Source organism: Ciconia boyciana, chromosome 2 (genome assembly GCF_034638445.1).
Source record: "Ciconia boyciana chromosome 2, ASM3463844v1, whole genome shotgun sequence".
NCBI classification, from domain to species: Eukaryota; Metazoa; Chordata; class Aves; order Ciconiiformes; family Ciconiidae; genus Ciconia; species Ciconia boyciana.
This window is the reverse complement of record NC_132935.1, coordinates 112,029,897-112,051,872: the sequence shown is the minus strand read 5'-3', so window position 1 is coordinate 112,051,872 and position 21,976 is coordinate 112,029,897. Positions and strand designations below refer to the sequence as shown.

At 38.4% G+C, this 21,976-nt stretch overlaps 1 protein-coding gene across 11 annotated transcripts in view; it reads left to right on the top strand.

Annotated features, from left to right (window-relative positions):
* SUGCT (succinyl-CoA:glutarate-CoA transferase) overlaps window positions 1–21,976 on the top strand; it is a 336,110-nt gene that overhangs the window by 190,827 nt on the left and 123,307 nt on the right. The window contains exon 15 of one of the 11 annotated variants that reach the window (XR_012041116.1): window positions 9,064–9,212. The exons of the other annotated variants lie outside the window; for them this stretch is intronic. The gene's annotated coding sequence lies outside the window, so the exon portion shown is untranslated. The remainder of the gene's footprint in view (window positions 1–9,063; window positions 9,213–21,976) is intronic. 11 annotated transcript variants of the gene reach the window in all.

Genomic DNA, 21,976 nt, shown 5'->3' with positions numbered 1-21,976 from the left:
AGTCCAACCTATCAACATAAACAGATGTTAAACTGGTGTTTATATATGCACGCGTTATTCTTATCAATGATCTAGTAATACTGTTTGTGAAGCAGAAGATAAGATGTACCCATTATGCAAACCAAATGTATCCATATGGTTACTCAACTAAGAGCAGGGCAAAACCAATCATCAAAAAATTGCACCACCACCAAAAAAATACCCTTCTGAAATGCTTTGACAGTCTGTGGAACAACGGTCAAGTCATAATGAATTTTTTTTTAATCAGTTAAAGCAGAACAACAAAAACAACACAGACTGCTAATGAAGGAGTTTAAAAACCTCCCTTCATTTTTGTTTGTGAAGGAAAGATTGCCAGTATTAGTAGAAGGATAGAATACCTGAGGTTTTTACTCAACTTTACCATCAAGTGATATCATCATACACTCATGATCTTTCTTTTGTTGCTGCAAAGGATCGGGATTCATCTTATTACAACTTTCTCTTGAGGTCCATTTCAGCCCAGCATTTGCTCTGTGTTTTAATTCAGGTGCAGGTTAGGGAATGAGCCATCACTGAGAAGGTTTGAGATACCAATCTGGCAACACTTTACCTCATTTCTCATTATTCTCCTGTCATTTTGTTATGATGTGTTTTTAAGAACATCCAGCTTTTATTTGCAGGAAAACCATTTCCTCATGCAAAGTAGAACATGCAGACCTGATTTATTTCTCATTTCAGCTGCAAATCTGTTGATTTTTACTTAGAAGAGTTAATGTCTTTTTTTTTTTTTCCTTCTTCCCCCAACCCCCTCTGTATTACAGGCCAGACTGTGACTGGCATTCACAGGAGTACACAAAAATGAAGGGAGAAGAGAATTTTGTTCTTTTTTAACACCATGTATGGGATCCAGCTGTAAGTTTAGACCTTGCAGCTCATACATACTCCTTCAGAGGGAAGTATTCACCACATATCCCTATTCCTTTTTATGCAATAAATACCAGTCACTTAATCTACAGTCTCCATTTAACCTAATACGAAAGGAATTACATACCATGGTTGCTTATCATAACAGAGGATTGGATTTAATGCTGTAAAAGTCCCTTCCCTCTGTTCTGTTGAACTGCCATTTTTTTTTTTTGTAAGATAGCAACATATGCGTTGAGAAAACTCTTCTGCTTTACATAACCAACATACTCGCCTACTATAATATTCACTGCTTTTACATGATGTAGTGAGCACTCTGCTTGTTACATCATCTTCCAGCCTCCATCGGATGTGCTGTTTTTAGGCTTCTTTGGTTTCACAGTGGAAGAGTGAGTTCTTGAGGGCCCGTTCCCAGATGCACATTTTTAGACCATAAAATTCTCATGCTTGCTCGTGGCTGTTGGTATTTTTGGGGCAATGAAAAAGTGGTCTCAATTCCTCATGAGCAAAGTTTGTGCAACAGGAGTTACCCCCCGCATATCCATCTACTAGACTTTCCAGTAGTAGTAACTCACCTTTAGAAACAGTCTTTGCAGGGCAAAATGGAATCACTTTTAAAGGAGATTGTAGGGAAGTTTGCACTGCCTGGCTTTGTTGATAGAGGATTCTGTTTTTTTTAGATAGATGATACTGATTTTTTAAAGCCTATAATTGCATAATGTCTGTGTCTGTAGATTTTGCGGGTTTTTTAATGTATATATACACAGTCATGGTTCCTATTTCGTTTTTGGGATTACAAGACTTTCAAGTCATTGAAGTGCACAGAAACTTTTACTGGGATGCCAGTGTTAAATCATTGATATACAGACCACATACAGTGTGATCGTTTCAGGTGTATGGGCAGAGCAAGCAAGTAGTGTCAAAAAATTCTATTAACCTATAGAGATGTTAAAGCTCTAACTGTGCTACATCTCTCCTGGTCTGTAGGCACTGGAAGCTTGTATGTGTGGGCTGTTCTGGAGCTGGAGTGGATCCGAGGAGGGAGTAATTTTTTTTTTTTTCTCTTCTGTGATCCCCTCTTTTTAACAATGTGATAGGGAAGCTTCAGACAGTACTGCTTAAAGATGCTACAGGTGGTTGCAGGAGACCAAATGGAGTCATTAATGCCGTGGAGTGGTAACAGGTCAGTCAGTGATACAGCCAGAACATGTATCAACACAGCATTTAACTGTTTGATAAATGTCCATGGGGAACTTGGTAAAACGAACTGGGTCTTGTCCTCTCTGGTAAGAGGATAGATGACTTTTGCAGTGTCTGGTGTAGGCTACCTCTATACTCTTAGCAGTATCCAGGCTAGGTTTTTTTAATGGGTTCTGGTTACTCTTTGACTGCAATATGGATTTGCCCACAGTATGTAGCTTCAGGTGACTGAATAGCCAGTCTCTTCAGTATGCAGGGGTTCACTGTTCGGGTTCTCAGATGGCTGTATCTCCCAGTATTCCCCAAAACACTTTAGAAGGGGAAACTTTTCTGGATTATCTGTTTCAAGGAATGGGCTGAAATTCCTCTCCTAGCTATTGTTTACTTCTTGGAGGAATGCTTGGTTTCCAGCTGTTGGGAATGCTATACTTGCCATAAAGATAATCTGAGTGGATAGGATTAGTTTCTACAAGTTTTTTAGAAATATAAACATGCAAAAAGGAAGGATGCAAATTTATTTCTGTGGCTAAAGAATTAACTCAAATGTCTGCTAACATTTTATAGCAACAGGATTTGTTACACCTTAGAGTGTTTATGGTTTCAGTCCCCCTTAGTGTTTGAACCTGACCTGGTTTCTTATGTTTCTACATTGAACAACACTTTATCTTCCTTTTTTAAGAGAGATAGACCTGAACCAAAGCTGTAGGTTCCACCATTTCCTAACTGCGTTTTTTTTTCAGAAACCAAATCTCAACCTGAATTTTAGAAATATCCTTATCTCCTAAAGTTGCGCTGTTTGTGCAATACATGGATTTTATTAGTTGTCTCCTGTAGTCTGTCAAGTCTAATAATTGTTTTGGTCTTCTTTCCGTTGTTATGCTTCTGATTTCTATATGTCAAGGACACTGGGGTTTTGTCCCAGTTTCAGTAAACAAAAGAAAATTGCTGAGAGTTGAAATGCAGTGAACGACAGAACTGGATCCAAGTAAGCCATTATTGTATGCTTAGAGGCATTTTGTTTACTTCAAGGCTAATGGGGCAGCGCGTTAGCTATTCAAATGTGGATTTTGGGGGAGCTTCTAAAATTGGCACTTGCTCTGGCAAAGCAACACACATGAGGTGAGTTTGAAAACAAGCAATAAATAGATCTGGGACATGCTACTAGGTATGACAAATTTGCAGGGTATTTTTCCAGAACCCGGTAGGAGGCAGGCAGGCAGGCCAGGAACCTGGTAGGACACACCATTCCTTTCTTTCTTTGTCTTCCTGATTGTTACATCTCCTTAAGGATTATTTTTCATACCAAGAGGTTTGAGAGGTTTAGCTGTGCAGTCTGATGACTTCAAAACTATTCTGCCAGCGTATGCTTAGTTGTCGTTTGTGCACGCATTCAGTCCCAGGTTGCGAGGCTGCACAATTCCGGCTGCAAGGAAGCGGCTGAAGCACACCTCCGCAGCACTCTTGGCGGCGCCTCGCACCCGCGCGGCTGCCCAAGTGACCTCCCCCCTCTCCTTCCCCCTCCCGGCTTTGCCCGGCCAGCCTGGCCGAGGCCTGCGAGCCGACGGAGCCCTCCCGGCTACGGGCAGCGGCGGACGAGCGGCGCGGACGTGGGGCAGGCGCGGCGGCCCCGGGCGGGCGCTCCCTCTGCTGGGCAGCGCCCGCCGGGCCAGATCCCCGCGGGCCGCGCCGCGCCGCCCGCCCGCCTTCCCTGCCTGCGCCCCTGGAGCTGCTCTGGCTTTGGAGTTGTGATTTCGAAGGCTGCTCTAGGTAATCGAGTAACGCAGATTAAATCCCCCCCCGTCTTTCCCTTTGTATCATGATCATCAGGCTAAAAGCAACATATAATTAAACTTCTTTTTCTAGTCAATCTTTGAAATCACATTTCTCACCCCACCCCCTGGTGTGTTCCTTCAGGATAGAGAGCATAGGGAATTCTGCCTCATAGGGTAAAGCCAGGTTTTCTTTCATTTCTTGCTACTAAGAAATAAAAGCACAAACAATGACGTTCTGTTCAATAGCTAGGAACGCTTTTGACACCTTTATTTCAAACAAGACTGCATAAAAAGTAAAGCATCATGCAAATCATTCAACACTGTGAATTTGTAACAAAATTCAGAATAACATCTTACTCTTTACAGGCTTCCTTTTTATAGCTTTTTGTGGGATTCAATATTGTGATATTTCAGACATTTAAATACACAGGCAAGCTTTTGTATTGGCACAAGAGTACAATAAAAATGATCATACGTTGGCAAATAGGTGAATTTTAGATTACATAGAGGTACGAATTTGCCATTCAAAGACATTCAGAGTTTTTAATATTAATGTTTACCAGTAGGTATTCTAGTATCAAGGATTCAAATTATAGCAGTCTTTCTCTTCACATTGTAATACAGGTCTGAGCTGAAAATTATACATAATTTAAAATAAAATTTGTTTTGATCTGCTTCAGCCTCCTAATTACCAACTCATTTGTGATCACATACTTTTTTCTGTGTGGTCACCCCAGAGCTGCATACACAGAATAATTTTAGAACTCTGAGTGCTCATCTTTCAGGGTATGGATGTATTTCATTTATTGAATAATGTGCTGTGATACAGGAAGTGTCTGGAATCATAGATCTGTGGCAGCTTGAGGCTTGGCCCTTTATATTGTCTGTAACAGGCCAAAAACTAAATAGCCACTATCATATAAGTATGCCAATATAAAAAGCATCGAACATTTATTTCCTGGCTGGTTTTGTAAGGGCCAAGTATATACATGTAGCTACAGCCCTTTTTCCTGGGATCAGTTATTGGATGAAGTCTTTAGTGTCTCCAAGAGATGGCTGATGTTTTTTAAGACAAGCTTTAAATATCACTACTTACTGCTGTGAAAGACTAATACACTCATCACTACATTAGTCTTTGGGGAACTATTCATATGGGGGTTATTTGAGCCGTGTCAAATTTTCATGAATAATACATCTATTCATTTTGAATGGAAGGTGCTCTCTGGCACTCTCCCAAAGCACCAAACACGTCAAAACTGTCTTCATTTATTTGCTGAGTCCCCAGAATCAGTATTTAGAAGCGTGGCTTTGTTACTCCAGTGTACATTGTATGCTCTTGCAGTCCTTGACTGGGGAAAAATATCAGTTAAGTAAGCAAGTTGTACAAACTTCAGGATATCATCAAAGCATGGGGAGAACCAAATGAGTGCTCAAACAAGAAGAGCTGTACTCTGGGCAAAATTCAAATCCTACATCAGCTGTATTCCTCTTGAGGCCAATAAATGTCATTTAAAAATGAATTGGTATTTGACACTTTTGGGAGTTGTCCTCTCTCTGAGTATATTCCAGTGCAGTGTGACTGTTTAGGGCTGTTCTCATGTATGAATATGTTTGGCATTTGAAAAATAGCTTTTGTATTTGTATGGGTATTTATTAGTGGTTCTTTTTCACGTTACTTTGAGATTCTTCATATCTGATATTAAATTGGGAAGCCATCTTAGATGATTGTTGCAAAAGGGCTGCAAATGCTGCTTTTTCATATTCTTGCCCAGGTTACAGATTATTCCTGTCACCATATCTTTTGACGGAAAAGGAACAGCAAGTCCGCCACTTGCTTATGTTATGACAAAAAGAACACTTGCAGCATTTCCCTTATTGATGAAAGAAATAAATCTTCCCTTGCTTCATGAAATTTGACTGCTTTTGCAACTTTCAAATTTACAAAATAAAACGCCACTGGAGTTTTTCTGAGCAAAACAGTGACTTCGTTGGGATTTTGAAAGGATGCAGTAATTTGTTCAACTTTGACAAGAAAAAGTCCATGTGCATTTGTGCTGTAAGTCAGAACAACTTCTTTCCAAATGGTGCAGTAGCTTTGCCAGATTAAGTCTTCATTGGCCAGTACTGCTAAAAAGGCAACACCTGGGAATGAGGCTCATCTGCATAGAAACTCGGAAGCTCTATTCCATGTATTTATTTCGAAAGGCCTTTTCTCTTTGACCATCTTTTTTGGTTCCGTTCTTGAATGTCTGTCTTTCAGTAGCATTGCTTGCCTGTGGTTTCTCTGCTGAGTTTCTTTTCCACTTGATTTCAAGCTCTTAGTCTGCAAATGGATGATCCATGATGAAATGTCTTCATCTAATGCCCTAGTTTGTCTCTTAAAAAAAAAAAAAAAGAAAAGAAAAAGGGAAAGTAATTAGTGTCTGCCATGTTACAAGCTACAACTTAATTTTATATTTTCCAAAAGCACTTTGATTGGTAAGAATACAGCCAAACAGTGCAGTAGATGCAGGTTGAAAAATTTAAGAGTGAATGCAGTTCTGTAAAGCAACACACAAGATCAATGCCACCTGCTGCCTGGTCTTCTGCTCTCTGTCTGTTAGTGTATGTGCCAGTGTCCTGGCTGGTCTTTCTCGTTGATTTCCTGATCATGGTCCCATCTCCCAAGGCTGTGGGGTCCTGCCCCTCGCCCTTTTTCTTTTCTCTTTTCTCTGTGCATCGCCTACACAATAATTGCTTTTCTTATATACAGCATCAGTGTACATGAACTATTAGCCTTTTCTTGTTTAAAGCAATGGTGGCCATTCTTGCTCTGAAATGACATCTCAGCACTCTCAATGTCTGCTCTTTTCAGTCTGCTTGAAATGTTTTTTGTGTCTTGCATGAAGTCAGAAACAATTCTTTTGATACTCAACCCTGTAGATTACTGACAGCCCAGTTCTGCTTTAGTTTCTGATGGCGTGTAACACTATACTGCTCAAAAAATTCTATTTAAAATAACGTGCCTACTTAGCATGGATCCTGCAGCCCATAGCCGTGCTAAGTAGTATTCTGTTTCACAAGTGGTCCCTTTGAAGTCAGTCGAGTTACACATGCTTACATCATGTCTGAACTTGGTCCACTGTGTTTACAACATGCATATTTGATATTGCACAGTGGGTGTACATAACTTTTAAAATAATAAAATCTTTATTCCTTTGAGGAGTGTGCACATTAAAGAACAGATTTGCATTTACATCAAGGCTCCTTACACTCCTCTAGCTATGCAAAAGGCCTTAAAACTAGCATAAATTCCACTAAAGACCAGCTGAAAATCCCTTTTCACAGCCAACATCACGTAAAATGGTGCTGCATGTAAACCGAAATGCAGCCCTTCCCAAAAGGGATTTCTTAATTTCAAGGAAATATTTTCACTTTTTTGTTTTGTTTTCCTGTTGTAAAAATACAATAGAATTAATCACTGTGACTTTCTGCTTATTTTTAACGTACAGTATACCATCTTACAGTGTCTTTTATGATGAGCAGTTGACCTTTTTTATCCCTGTGATTTTCAAATCAAATGTTAACTTTTTCTAGTTACCTGTATAGCAATGCTCGTATAAACAGCAAAAAGACTTCTTATTCACTGAATTACTCTGAATAAGTAAAAGCAAAAAGGATTAATCCAAATACATAATGTCAATTGGAATCTGTTTTGTTTGGGTTCCCAGTTTGGGACAGGAAGGTAATGCATAAAAACATATTTCTGAAGAAGGTAGAGGTGGACTTTTATGTCGAAACCTTCTCAAATCTATTCGTTCTTTGTTTTTAAGCTCTAGTCCTGGTCCATCTGCATAAAACAGGCACTTAAGGGGCTACAAATTAATCTATTGAAGCTTCAGCTTCTGCAGATAAAATAATAAACAGCTACAAGTAGTATAAATGTATTAGTTGTTACCTGGTAAAGAAGTACCGCTTTTTGAAGATGACCTTCTGTTTGAAACACTGGACAAGAACTTGGGGGATCTGGATCCATTTCTCAGCTGCAGCAAATTCCTTGTTTGACTCTTGGTAATTCACTTAGTCTCTGTACACCAATCTGTCGGTCTGTCAGTCTGTCTGTCTACCTGTCTGTTTATCTGTCTGCCTCACAGGCATGTTGTGAGGGTAACGCCACTTACTTCCCATACAAGGGTCTGCCTAATATCTGTAACGAACTGCTAGAGCAGGAGAAAATACTGTCTCCTATTGTCAGTACTCTTCCCTGACTTTTCATATTATCCTCCCCACAAGAGAAAAACAAAATGGCTGTTGCAAATCTAGGGGAGAACCCATCTACATGAAATCAGGGTATATCTGTACAGTCATGTTCGAAGTCATTTCAGTAGGGAGATTTCCTGTCTTGGCATAGAATATTTTGTTTCTTTTGGACAGAATGGTGTAATGTTTATCCATATACAGCTAGTTTACAGCCTTCCTATATGGTTCCTGAATGCATCCTTCTCATCATCTTCTTTTTTCTTTTTAACTGGAAAATAAGCAGTGTATTGGAAATTTTTCTTTATGTGCTGTAGGCTACACTTAAACATTGAGGTCTCAGTAATTTGTGTTTTTAATGGATAGGGGGTTTTCCTTTTGGGTCATTTTCACAGAGCAACTTAGGTTGTCCAAACATATTCTGAAATACATTGGGGATTATGGTTTCAACACATGCGTGCCTAGGGCCAAAGTATGAGTAACACATGAAATTTTGTTCCATTCCATGAACAAACCACTGTTTTGTGGTATAATACAAAACATATCTAAGCAGTTTAGATCACTATCAGGCATTACAACATTAGGTTTTCTATTTATGTGACTACCCAAAGCTCATTAGAAGCTCATTTTGTAGCTCTAGGGAAGTAAGAATAAAAAGCAGTGAAAAATAGTACATTGTATTCTGTTCTAATTATGCTCTATTTACTGTACTTACTAATATATATCAAGTGTATAATTTTATAGTTGCAGAGCCTGACTTCCAAAACTTGTGAAGTCCAGGATTGTTCATAAAACTGTTGTGCATTCAGTTTAACTGTGCAACTTTGATTGCATGGGCAAACTAGCTGTTTGTGCATGCAGACAGACTACTGGTTGCTGGTCCCTTTGTGCCACATGAGTATCCTTGAAGCGAAGTGTTTCTCAGTTCCTCTTCTCTACCTGCTTATAGGGCTGTGAGAAAGATGGTGGTTTCCAGGTCCAGAGGGATCATCAGGAAGGGACTGATGGATCTGAAATATGGGAAAGCATTTGCAAATGTAAACGATCAGATTCTGGCTGTGGATTTTGACTGTTCAGAATGACACTCTGACTGGCTGGGTGAGTCTTTCTAGAAAAATTACAGCAGTGCTCACCTTGGTCATGCAGGTAGAGGTTTCATGCCTGCATCAGACTAAGTTTGTGCATGTGGAAGAAATCCTGATGAATTGAAATAAGGTATTCATGTATGAGAATGGGATAGGTAGTAGAGCAGGGAGTGGGGGCAGGAAGTCTCCTTTGTAAGGGACAATATTTTTAATTGCTGCTTCTTGTCAAGTTTTCCTTTTAAGCTACAACTCTGTGGCCCTTTTGGCATATTGGTCTCAGCTTTTAATGAAAGGATGAATGCAGAATATGGCCACAGACAAGTAGTAAAACTTCTGCAGCTAAGGGCAGTGAGAGAGAAAGTAAGTCCATTAGGTAATAGAAAAAACAAGGTTTTGGGCAACCTAGATAAAAAACAATGATAAGCTTCACCTTTCCATGCTCTTACCCCTCACTGGAAATCACTTTCTGTAATAAAAGGATATGTTGCATAAACCCAACCAAAAATGAGTGTTTACATTTTTTGTAATGTGAAATTAATGAGCCATTCCCCCAATAGTAAAAAGCTTCTCCCAGGTGTGCATTAGTGGATTATAAGCACACTTCACAGGTGGCTGAAGACACAAGGCTGAAACACACCCAAGACATACACTGAATCTTAGTGAGGCACACTCAGTCATGGCTTATACTATAAGAGAATATTTAACAGCATTCCAATTTATATAGCACTTAGTTTAAAATAAGATGTGTAAGCTTGTTCTAACAGAACATGTGTTTTAAAAGAAAAGCTGTGCATGAAAAAATTCCTTAAAATCCAGATAGCAGTCCCTTCTTCATGCTCTCAGTGTGACATATTACAGCAGTAAAATGAAAGCATCCTGCAGTAGACTGAAAACAATATGCCTGCTCCACAAAATAAATGTCTGTTTATTAGTCTGTCTTCTTGTGTATTTCAGTGCCTGTATGCCCGCAGATAGTGAGAAGACAACACTAAATTAAACCACAGATACTTATCCCCAAATTAACGTCACTTTCACTTCTATGCTCTCTTATTTATTTAAATTAATGAGTACAAGCTCTGTTTTTCTTCATCCTTAGCCTTCTTTCAGGTTTGCTGCTATGCACCTTGTTATAAATTCCAAGCAGAGTTTTATGGGCATGGAGCATTGTATTTAAAAATAAAGATTCTGAACGCCCATATGTTTTGAGGTACAATTCCTTTCCTCAGAGGGTATATAACACATAAAACAAAAAAGCCTATTTTATAATGGAAATCTGAAAACAATCAGTGAGCCTCTTGTTCAAAGTAACACCGGGTTTGCTTTAATTTTCAACAAATTCAATTTTCTTTAAAGTGCCGTTTATATGCCCATGTTGAATTATAATAGTTCGTAGTAATTTATTTGGGATATTATTCCAGGAATTTTTCTGTCTTTCTACCTTTGACCCTAGGGATGCAATAGAGGAGGATAAAGAATGTATGGTGCAGTATGACACAATATACAGTGCAAGAAAAGGATCATTACAGCAGAAAGCTTATCTGGAAAAAACACATTGATTGCATTATTTTAATTAAAAAAAAAAATCGCTTCCATAATGTTTATGCACCATGAGTCTACTATCTATTATTGATTTTGTTTCCTTTTTTTTCCTATGAAGCTGTCTTCAAAGCCACTGTATTTTCTTGTGTGATTCTAGGAGAGGGTCATTGTAGCATAAAAATTGAGCAATTTTGTCCCAATTCAAAGCTAGTAGTAACAAATGGAAAGTCTCTGCTGTGGGTTTTGGATGAAGGCAATAATATTGTTTTTCTGCTAGTTCCTCTGTATAAGCTAAAGGCTTTGTGACAGGGTTTGGGATTTTTTTAATGCTTTTTGAATCTTGGACTTTTTGAATCTTTTTGAACCTTTTCAAGCAGAGCCTTGCCATTATTTTCTTGTAACCTTTCTGTTTAAGTCAAATTTTGCAAGATGCTGTTCACGATTTCACCAAAACAGAATACACCAATAGCAATTTCCATGACTAAGAGTGTGGAAAAGTTGTATTGGGCTGTATTTTTTTGTTTGTTTGTTTTTTTTAGTATTCGCCTCCTATAGTATGAAGTCTGATACAGAACTGTAGGGAAACTGATACAAACCTATCTGCATGCTTTCTGTCTGGCATCAGGATTTTGCCCCAAGTCTTTGTAGTGAAGTCTCGAGAGGTACTGATTTAAATGAAGAAGTAATGCGTCTTCCTTCCCCAGCCTTCATCATGCGACTGGGATTGAGGCTGTTCGATTCAGCAAAGTTGAAATCTCACCCCTGTAGTTAATCTTGGCCCTTCTGTAAGTGAGACTGAGAAGGCAGAGCTATTTTTGCCCGTTTGGGGGATTTCTTTGCTCTTGAAGATGGATCACGTTGATATTTGATGAACACGTTACCAGGCACAAAAGAGGGTTATTTGAGATCCGAGAATTATTTTAAAAACACTGAAAATAATACATTGAAAGATTTATACTAAAATACCTCTTAGCTTCATGATTCAAGGGAAAATATATAGTATTGCTGGCTGTCAGTCCCTCTTTACAAAGCACTGTTGTAGAAAAGGCCACGAGCCCTGGGAGATGAGATTCTATTTTCTGTGGCCCCACAAAAATTTCATAATTCAGTTTCTCTTTCATCTCTCCTCAACTGGGAAACCCTTTGCCTAACCTTTTATCTTTGTGCATGTAAGACTTGCCATTTTCAGTTGCTAGAAACAGTAGTGCCAGGGCAGCTGATTTAGTAGTTTCATTCCCGCTAGGCCATCCAAAAGAGCAGTTTCTATTATACTGTACTGTGTGAATTGGCTGTCAGCCTACAGTCAGGTGAACTCTGCTTCTAGATGTGCTTTCCTATACAGCTGCCATCTTTCCAGTAACACATCATCACTCCTGCACCATTCTGATGATACAGCATGTTTACAGAACACTGGAGCAACAAGAGCCCTTTGACAATGTGTTACTGCAGTACATCATGAGAGACAGCTATTCTGAGTGTGTTTTACTCCAAGGGTGCTTTCATCTTAAGCAGTACAGCTGATCTCAGGACTGCCTTAGAAAAATGTCAAGACAGATAAAATGCTATCTTCAGAACAACCCATAAATGATAGAAGAGTGTAGGTGCAATGTCCAAGTCGCAGAGGACCATGCAGTGATTCTGTCTTTAATGGAATCTTTTTGTACATATCTCTCATATCCTCCAGGATCCCTGAGCAACAATTATTTGTGTTCTTTCTCATTTTACAGTGTAACTGCAAAGTCACTGTTTATGGAGCAGTATTCTTGTTTTGTTTTAATCATTAGGTGGCTTTTAAGATGTGGACAGAAGCAGGCATGGAAACAAAGGGCGTTTGAGCTCTGAAGACGGGGAGCATGGTAGCAAAGAATAGCGCTTTGGCACAGCGCATGGCAGTACAGGATAACGCTTTATGTAACAGGATACAGACCACACGGCAGGCAATTGGCATTGCAGGAGAGCACTTTATGTAACATGAGAGATAATCAGCATGTGGCTGGCATCACAGCTTAGTAACGCGTACAATGAGATGGGGAACAATTGCATTCTCTTCTCTCTTGCTCTCACAGAGGTTACTGAGGGGAAATCCCTTCTTCTCACTCTGAATAGGCATGAGATATTAGATATATTTACTGGGGGAAGACAGGGATCCAATTCCATTGTGCTAAGCTTTTTATTTGTCCTAATTTATTTTTTAAAAATGTGCCCTTTGGTCACTTGCTACTGTTGGGGGGACAGACTAAAGAATTCAAAGCTTTCCTAAGAAAAAGAGTAACTTTTTAATCACTGCAGTGAGCAGTACTTTCTGGCAACACTATAATGCTACTAAGAGGCAATTTTAATAAAACAGTCCAGTGCTTCAGAAGCTCCTGAAATACTAGCAACTTGGAGGAAATAAGGGGATATATTTCTTTCTCTGCTTCTCTTTTTTAATCTTTAAAAGAAAACCACAGTGCCCCTTTGGTGCCTCTTAAGTGGGCACAACTGTTGATTTAAAAGAAAGACGAGCTGGTCTTTATGGTTAAGCATTTCAGTCCAACACCCTCTTTTAAAAAGCAAAGCACTTTAAGGTTTTGTTTAAGATTGCTCATTCAAATCCAGAGGGACTGGAAAAGGTTGGCTGTGGAAGGCCAGTTTCCCCACACCAAAGTTTCTTTGGTAGGACTGCAGGAAGGCTTTGGGGCATCCTGATTTCTGTCCACTCGTTGGCTTATAGTATTTCCTCCTCGTCTAGTGAATAGATGAACTATTTTCGCTTACTTGTGAAGAAACGGCCTGACGTATGTTTTGCAATAGTTTTTATGCTGGTGTAAAATCATGTATGCCAGTGCCAAGGAAAGCAGAGTGAGTTGCACTGCAATATCCATAATTTCTTATCACACCAGTCATCTGTCTTATTGGGTATCATGCTCTGATGGAGACTTGTCATTCAGTGTGCCAGAACCTTTCAGATTAATTTGTACTATGTGTAGTATTGTAGATTGCAGGGGTAGGTTAGAAACAGGGAATCATTTGTAATGATCTGTGACCGTTCGGTGGCTGTCATTGGATTACCAGTTGGAGAACTTGATTTATAGGCCTCATTTCCAAAATCTGGAACCTGTGTATATGCAGTTTTACACAGGCAGGTACCCAAACACGTGCATTTCCAAATGTACCAACTGATTATAAAGTTGATAAATTCCTGCAATTACAGCGTTAAGAGTATTGGTTAAAATATGCCAAGTATATAGCGCAATACCCCAGTCATGACAAGTACCTAATGCTGATCCTAGTGAAAGAAATGTATGAACGTGTGCTTGAAGCACTGTTTGCACTGTTCATTGTAAAAATGCACGTAAAAAAGTATTGCGGTCAAAATTTAAATCAATAAAAATTGCTCATGTAAGTATATATTACGTATATGTAATACTAATGCACACATGCAACTGAAACAAGTCTTAGAGTACAAGATGAACTCAAAAGTGGCTAACTGTAACTTGTACAGTAGACTTTCCTGAGAAGTTTTCCAAATGTTGTGCTTAAAAATTGGGACCTATAGCTCCTTTTGCGTAGAATGCAACTTCTCTTCAAATCAAAGTGAAGATTTCCGTTCACTTGAATGAAATGTAGATTGTACTCTAGGACTGAAATCCTTTCTTTTCCCCCTCCCTTCAATCCCGTTTTGGGCTTTTATGCTCCCGAATGTCCTCCAAACAGAGTATGTATGCATGCATGTAATTTATCGCACACGATAGACATGTATATTTCAAAGTTCTTTATCAAAAAATAGCCTCCATATGGGTAGGCTCATTACCTTTTAAAAGCTACAGTAGTGAAAAAAGAACTTATTCTCAATGCTATGTATGCAGCTGACAGTTCTAAAAAAAAAAACCAGTAAAACTTTTCCCTATTCATAATGAGGTCTGGTTTAGTCCTCCTCAAAAATTGTCCTACAGATGATGTTATTGCAGAGTGGTTGAACTATTCTGGTTTTAAATCCAGCTATGGTTCTTTCATGAATTATGCACTAGAGACAGAAAGAGCAAGCAAAATATATATATTATAACTTTATTACATTTCAGTTACTTATGGCAGTAGCCTGTCTGACCCTTTACTGAGAAGGGAAATTCCAATTCCTATAGTAGGCTTCTGTCAAAGGGTGGATTAGGAAGTGGTCAGATGGCCTGGCTTTGCTGGGAGAGTTACAGAGTATAGGACCATCACAGCAACCTGGTGAAAGTGTTTGGGCTGAGGATTTGTTCTGGATTTTTCCAGGGTACACAGGATTTGATCCTCTTTCAGTCGAGAACCTTTTAAATTAATACATTTTCAGTACGGAATAGCAGTAGACAAGAATAGCCAGTTCATTCCCTGTTTGGGGTAGTCTAGCTCTGCCATCCCATATACCTTGCTTCCATCTTGCTCTTCCTCTCTTTATTTGTTTTTCTGTTTGTTTTTTTTTTAAATAGATGTTTAGAACACATTTTCTTGACTGCGTAGAGATCTTGGTGGGAGTCAGCAAGTACTGGAAGAGTTACCATATTTCATTTTCAACCTCTCTTCTGGTTTAAATAAGTTTTCTTTTTCTAACTTCAGAAAAATTGTTTTCAATTTAATTTCAAAATTTCTGTCCGTTCTAGTGGTTTAATGTCTGTAGATTGAAATCACAATGAAGATGGGCAAAAAGCACCATGTATGGAAAGAATTTTCCAGTTTATGAAATAGGTGCATCTGTGCACATTTTGCTTGGACTTAAGCGTGAGATTTGTTTTACTTTCAATAGTTAAAACAAACTAAGTTGCTTTGCAAATGTAGGAAAGATAGCACTCTGCAGGCCTTGGGTTATTCAAGGCAACTATCCAGGGTTATTTCTGAGTAAAATATTGTAGTTTTCCACCTAGAGCTAATATATCAGGTAATCTGTGGGCTATTATCACTCTTGAAGTGTGGAATAAGACTGCTGACCCTTTATATCTTTTTTTTTCTTTTTTTTTTTTTTTAACAAACCTTGAGGTTTCAGGCAAAGGGTTGGGTTCCCTTTTACCCAATGAAAAATGCCCACTAGATGTATAGCTCCAAGGACCCCGCTGCTGATTCAGAAATGAAAATATTCCAAGATGAAGGAGACAGTGAAGCTTTGAAGAACAGCGATCCCAACAGATTTTTCTTAAAAAAACATAGTGAATATTGTCTTCAAATTGGATGTGTCATTGAAGTGTACTTGAAAATTTGGCCAAGTGTTTAGGTGTGTAGGGGATTGTAACTCCATATACACTACAAGCAAAACATTTTTACATGGAAAGGTATTTGTTCATTTAGCTAGCTGTTAGCTTGTCCTAGATTTCATTTCAAACTGTATCAATAGCATGGATCTTACTTGAAAATTAAAGAAATTACATCAAAGTAATTTTATTAAATTTATTTTCATTATGACATACATTTACAAGTAAAAGGAGTAATTTTTCTTTTCTCTTAAGAAACTGCTAGAAAACAGCATCTAGTGGCAAGCTATGTTCTTCTCTTCTATTGCTTCTTAACCGCTAAGGATTTCGCTCAACTCATGAACGTTCTGTCCTCAGCTGCACTTCTGCAGTCCTACTCTTCAAGTTGTATGTTGATGAGAGCACCGATTTTGTATTTGTCAATTAATTAAAAATTCTGTTGATTGTGCAGATAAAAGGAAGCTCCAGAGCACACCTTTTACAGCCCATTGTCAGAATTCTACAATCTCCCTTTACAGTGTACAGTCGATTGTAAAGGGAGCTGACCAAAAAATTAAGGGATATGCTTCCAAGTGAATTAGGTAAGCCTAGGTGTCGGTGTCCTGGGTGGAGCCTGTGACAAAAATTATGCATAACAGAGTTGTCTCTGAAGAACTAACAACAGTGAAGTACAGTAAAAGCTAGTTTCTTACAAACTAATTCATTGTCAGTTAGAAGGTATGATCAGCATTAACCAAGAAAGTAAGTCCTTTGAATTAGAATTGGCAGCTCTTTAACTAATGAAGAGCCACATTTCTCAGCTTGCAGTGGGTGGGAATTTCTAGTTATTTCTTTTTCATTTTCAAGTGAAGGAGGAAGTGTTAGTGCCAGCAGTCTTGGTATTAAGTCAGCTTAGAGGCATGATGGGCAGCAGTTGCATCTTAGGTTTTGGAGTCCTGTTTTTTTTCATCTAAGAAGAACATGGAATTTAAGAGGTTTTGAAACCTTTTTGAGTCCTTCCGCATTGCGTAGCGATTGAATGTTTTTAAGGGGCTTTCTGTTTTTAATCATGTGCAATTTTTGTCTCTATTTTTGTCTCTTTAATCTGCATGTTATTTTGTAGGAAACTCCTAAAATGCCATTGGCAGATAAACATTGTGTAAATAAAGTTATTATTTGCTTTTCTTCTAACTTGTGATAATGATTAAGGTTTTCAGTGTTTAGAAACATATTCACCCAACAGCTTCGGACAGAAAGAGCAGAATGTATTTTCTCTGCTGAGCCTGTTTGGTTTATGCCTCTGTTGGTTGTGAATATTGCAGCTGACCAAGGGGCTGTTAAAACCCTTTTCTTTTAATCTAAGTTGAGTTAATCATTTATGCAAACACTTGACCAACCTGATGAATATTTGTAATAAGCACTTCAAAACTTGAAGTATGTATTTTTAACTGTTTTTATTTTCCTGTCAAATATACTTATGTGTTAGTCGGAGTGTGTAACTCCAAAGATGTGTTTACAGTATAAAACACATCCTGGGGCTTCTTTCCTTTATTGTATGAACACCAAAACACAACACAAATCTTTATGCTGTCCATGCTTACATGACTTCCTGTTTTTTCCTCCTTTACTGTAACTGTAGCACTGAAAAAAATACCATTTTTGTCTCAAGATAGATTAAACTGTTACTTCAGCATCATCAGAATACTTTTATTTTCAGTGACTCTAAGAAATATGAAGTACGAACACAAACATTAGGGGAATATTATGGCTGTGTGGCAGTGTCTGAAACAGGACATGGAAGGCATTCATCCTTCTTAAGTGGTGTTCAGGAAAATCTTTATGTTAGATCAAACTTTACTTGTCCTTCCACAGCCAGTGTAACTTCTGTATCACATCTGGGGTGAGTTCGAGAAAAAATGCTTATGCCTAATCCTGGTCTTGTTTCAGGGAGTTTTTTTTTTTGATAACCTAGTACTAATGACCATAGAGTTATGGCTTTCATTCTCTCTGTGTAAAATGGGATAATCCTACTTCCTTTTCCACTTTTTGTCCATTTTATTTAATGAGATTGAGAGCTCTTTGGAGCAGTGATTTGTTTTATATTTGTAAGTATTTTAACTGTACCAAGCTCAAATATACTCTCAGTAGAAGCCACCAGATATGACTAAAATTATTTTAAAAATCCAGCAGTAATATAGAGTCCACATAGTAGTGGACAAGATTTATGAATCTGTACAGTTTTCCCCCCACATGATTTCCCTAAAAGACACTTGAGTTACATCTGTAAGTGCCACAGAGCTCCATCATATGAAAAAAGAGGTTTCTGACTGAGCTTGTATGTTTAGATATTTATTGGAGTAAAAACATAACAGTCATAGAAAAAGGAATTGTGCTTTTTCAAATACACCTGAAGACTGCATTGTGGGTCTACATTACTGGTACTTATACTGCTGTGTTAATAATAATGCTTTTTCCTGAATGATGATTGCCTCTCTTTTCCCCTTTCACATTTAAAATGCAAGGTCAGAGACCAGGTTACACAAATCGCTTTTGTTTTTGATCTTTGATAGCAGCATTATCAAGCTTTTGAAATTTGGATGACGGTTGGGTGGAAGTAGACAGATATGAAAACTCTGCAAGCAATTGCAGTGATTTCTCCAGCAGGGTTAGGTAGCTGGGATTGGGAGTTGTGCACCTGCAGAAGTCCAAGAGCCCCAGCTATTCATTGCCCTTTGAACCTTTGCTTTTGCTTTTTCCTTTAATTGTTTTAGTTCAATTGAATGTACAGCCTCAGACTGTGTAAATGGACAGATGCTGCATGTATGACAGTATGCTGCCAGAAATGGAAAAAACACAAGAAAGGGCAGCCTTGGATGTTGTATCCAGCTGCCTGCTGTGATTTTTCCACTGAAGCACTAGAGGGATTAACCAAATGCACTGCCAGCTTTACATGATCTGGGACAGGCTTCAAAATGGAGATTTTTGAATTCTTCTGTCTACTCTCCTTTCCCTACCCTCTTCCTTCCCCCTTTTTTGGCATCACTTCTACCACTGACAGTGAAGTTGCTCGGCTAACTTCAGATTTGTTGTTATTCTCTTTCAGGTGAAGTGAAAGCTAGGGGGGGAAGAATCTCTTAAATGAAAAAGACTGATTTCATTTGGCCCTGTAATGCTTGTGTTCATGAGAGACTCTACAAAATGACTTGGCTAGCAGGAATGTTTATTCTAATAGTGAACATTAAGAGAATAAACTGGTAAAACCAGAGAGATCAAGCCTTTAGTGCTGCTATGGGTACAAGTGAATGAGTGAAGTACATGTGCGGTATACTTCCAAATTAATTACCCAGCTCTGTGTGCTAATGCAGAGGGTAGGTAGGATCTGGGTCTACTTTCTCTTTCTTCAGATTTCTGGGGTTGCGAATCCAGGAATAAATAGGCCTCCCATTTCTGAGAACAAATTATTGTGAGCAGCATTTACACAGCTGTGTGGAAAGGGGGAAGCCTTTTGCTCACTTCTTGCATTTGTCCAGTGACATCTTCAAACACAGCTGTAAGAGAGTATCTCTGCATAATGAAGCCTGAAGAAGTAAATGTCTTTTTGTGTGTGAGGCAGTGAGAATTATGCTCTTCAAATCAGGGAACTGACGTAACATCATGTAATATCTGTGTCTGGTATAAAGTCACTAGCCCATCTCAAATACCAATATTAGATTTGCTATTTGTCCTTAAAGACAATTCTGTAATTCCTGGGGTGCCTGCAGAAATTATTCAGTAAGTGATGAAGAACCCCAAACAACCTGTATATTGTTACCAGACACTTACTGAAGAGAAAAGGAGTCTATTTTTAAATTGTTGTTCAGGGGTTTTTTGATTAATTTACCATGTTATGGGGAGAGTGGTGGCAGTGAAGAGGAATAGGTAGGGAAAAAGTGACCAAATCTGAAATTAAAAGTTTAAAAAACTAAAAGTAGTCTGAGAATTCATATAGAAGCTAAATATGCACCATGCAGTTGCACTGTTTCTCCATGCAGAGGTCTTCGTCACACGATTGCTCTTTTGAGAGCCTCCTTGGGACTGATGGGATACTGAAGCACAATACAAGGGAGTGAGCATCAGTCTAATACTTACACTAGTAGGTCATTGAAGTGAGTGGGTCTCTATACTAGTGAAGTTAATTGTATCCATCACTGCTTGTAGGATGAAATTCTGTATGTACTTTGCCAAATGTGAATGCATTTGTCTGAGAAACGGTGGTTAGAAGCACGTAAGTTGCAGTGAGTGGAGACTGGCTATTTGAAGCTTAGATTTTTTGTACTCAATGTGTAATCTGCTTTTCACTTGAATAACTCAAAGTTTTCTGCCTGACTATCAGTATCCTTCAGAGAACACAGAGAAAAAGTGTCTTCTGAAAATCTTATCAGTTTTTTTCTAGAATGTAAGAATATAAACAAATCTTCCTGAATTCCAGTGCTTTGCTGCAAGTATTGCATGAATAGCCCTTTTAAATGCCTCTTTTGTGTGTTGTCACATAATTACCCTATTGATTATCTATGTAGTTTTTTTTACAGGTTATATAGATAGTGTTATGTGGGGTGTGGAAAGAATCATTTGGGACTTTTTTTTTTTAATCTCCAGGTCTCTTCGGGTAGTACACAAAATATTATTAATATTAGACAAACCTGGGTCAAACTAAAGACTAATTTAAATTAATATTCTATTTTCATGAATGATCAGTGGGAGATCATTTAGGCAGGAAGTAAAAGTGGCAGGTATATAGAGAATGATCTTTCCCCTGTTACATCATAGCATCTCCTGGTAATAAAACCTTCTGGAGGCATGGTTATGCTTCAAGGCTTTTTATGTAGGGGGATTGGGAGGGCAACAGTACAAGTTAAAAAGCGTTCCCTGTAGATTTACAATAAAATACTTCACTATTGATTGTCACTGCAGAAGTAGCGGCAGAGTCTTGGAGCCCTGGGGAAAGCATGCTTCGTTCTAGCTTTGGGAAATCAGGCCATTTTATGAAAACCACATAAATTTGGAAGCACTGACCTGGTGACCGTTGCTGGTAGTCTCCCATTAGCCATCTGCATAATGGACATATTTGTTTCACAGTCTAAAGGATTGAAAGGCAGGTATTTGGATAGTTCTGAAGTCTGAATACTCTGCTTTTGGCTGACAGTGATTCCTCCAGATCATACCTGAAGCTTATGGGCAAGACAGAGTAGTAAGTTAAGTTCTCGTTGCTGATATTCTGGGATGAACAGAAGTTTTCAGATTTTAGGGCTGTCGGGCTTAATACTGTTATGAGAACCACCTTGAAACAAACAGGATTGAGAGTAAAATCGGTGTCAGTCATATGCTTCATTTTGCCAGCCTAACAATATTTGGGTTTTGTATTTTTTATTTTTATTTTTTAACAACTTAATTCCTGTGGACATATGAGGCAAGGACAGATTGTTACAGCTGTGGAATGTCTGGAAAACAGCTCACTTCAAATCAGGACAGTTTTGCAATTCTGTCAATTGAAAATACTGCCATTGAGTGAAAAATAAGGAACATTTGGGGGGCCTCAAAATAAAACTCAGAAATATGTCACTGTCCTGAAAAAGAAGTGTACATGTATACCCTTAGGAATCAAGAACTGTTTGGCTCGGGCTTGTGTGGATATTAAGAGTCTGGCTGCAAATGTAGGAGGAGAAAAAGAAGTACGAGAAAGGCACAAGGGGAGATAAGAAAGGAATCTTCGTCTGCAGACCAGATAGTTTGTCACTCTGAGAAGAGCCTCGACGAAATGGCTTTCAGTCAGATGATAGGATGAAAAATTTCTGGGTTTATGAATAAAGAAAAGACTTCTTTGATCTCATCTGTCCAGAGTTCAGGGAAATAGGACTATATGGTTTTTGAAATAACAAAAAAGTATCTGTACATGACTATTAATTTCCCTGCTTAACTAAAGCAAAATTCTGACTTTAGGGATAGCTTTTTAATTAAATAGATTAAATAGATAAGAAAAATTAATTAAATAGATAAGAAAAATGAAAGTTACCTGCTAGTA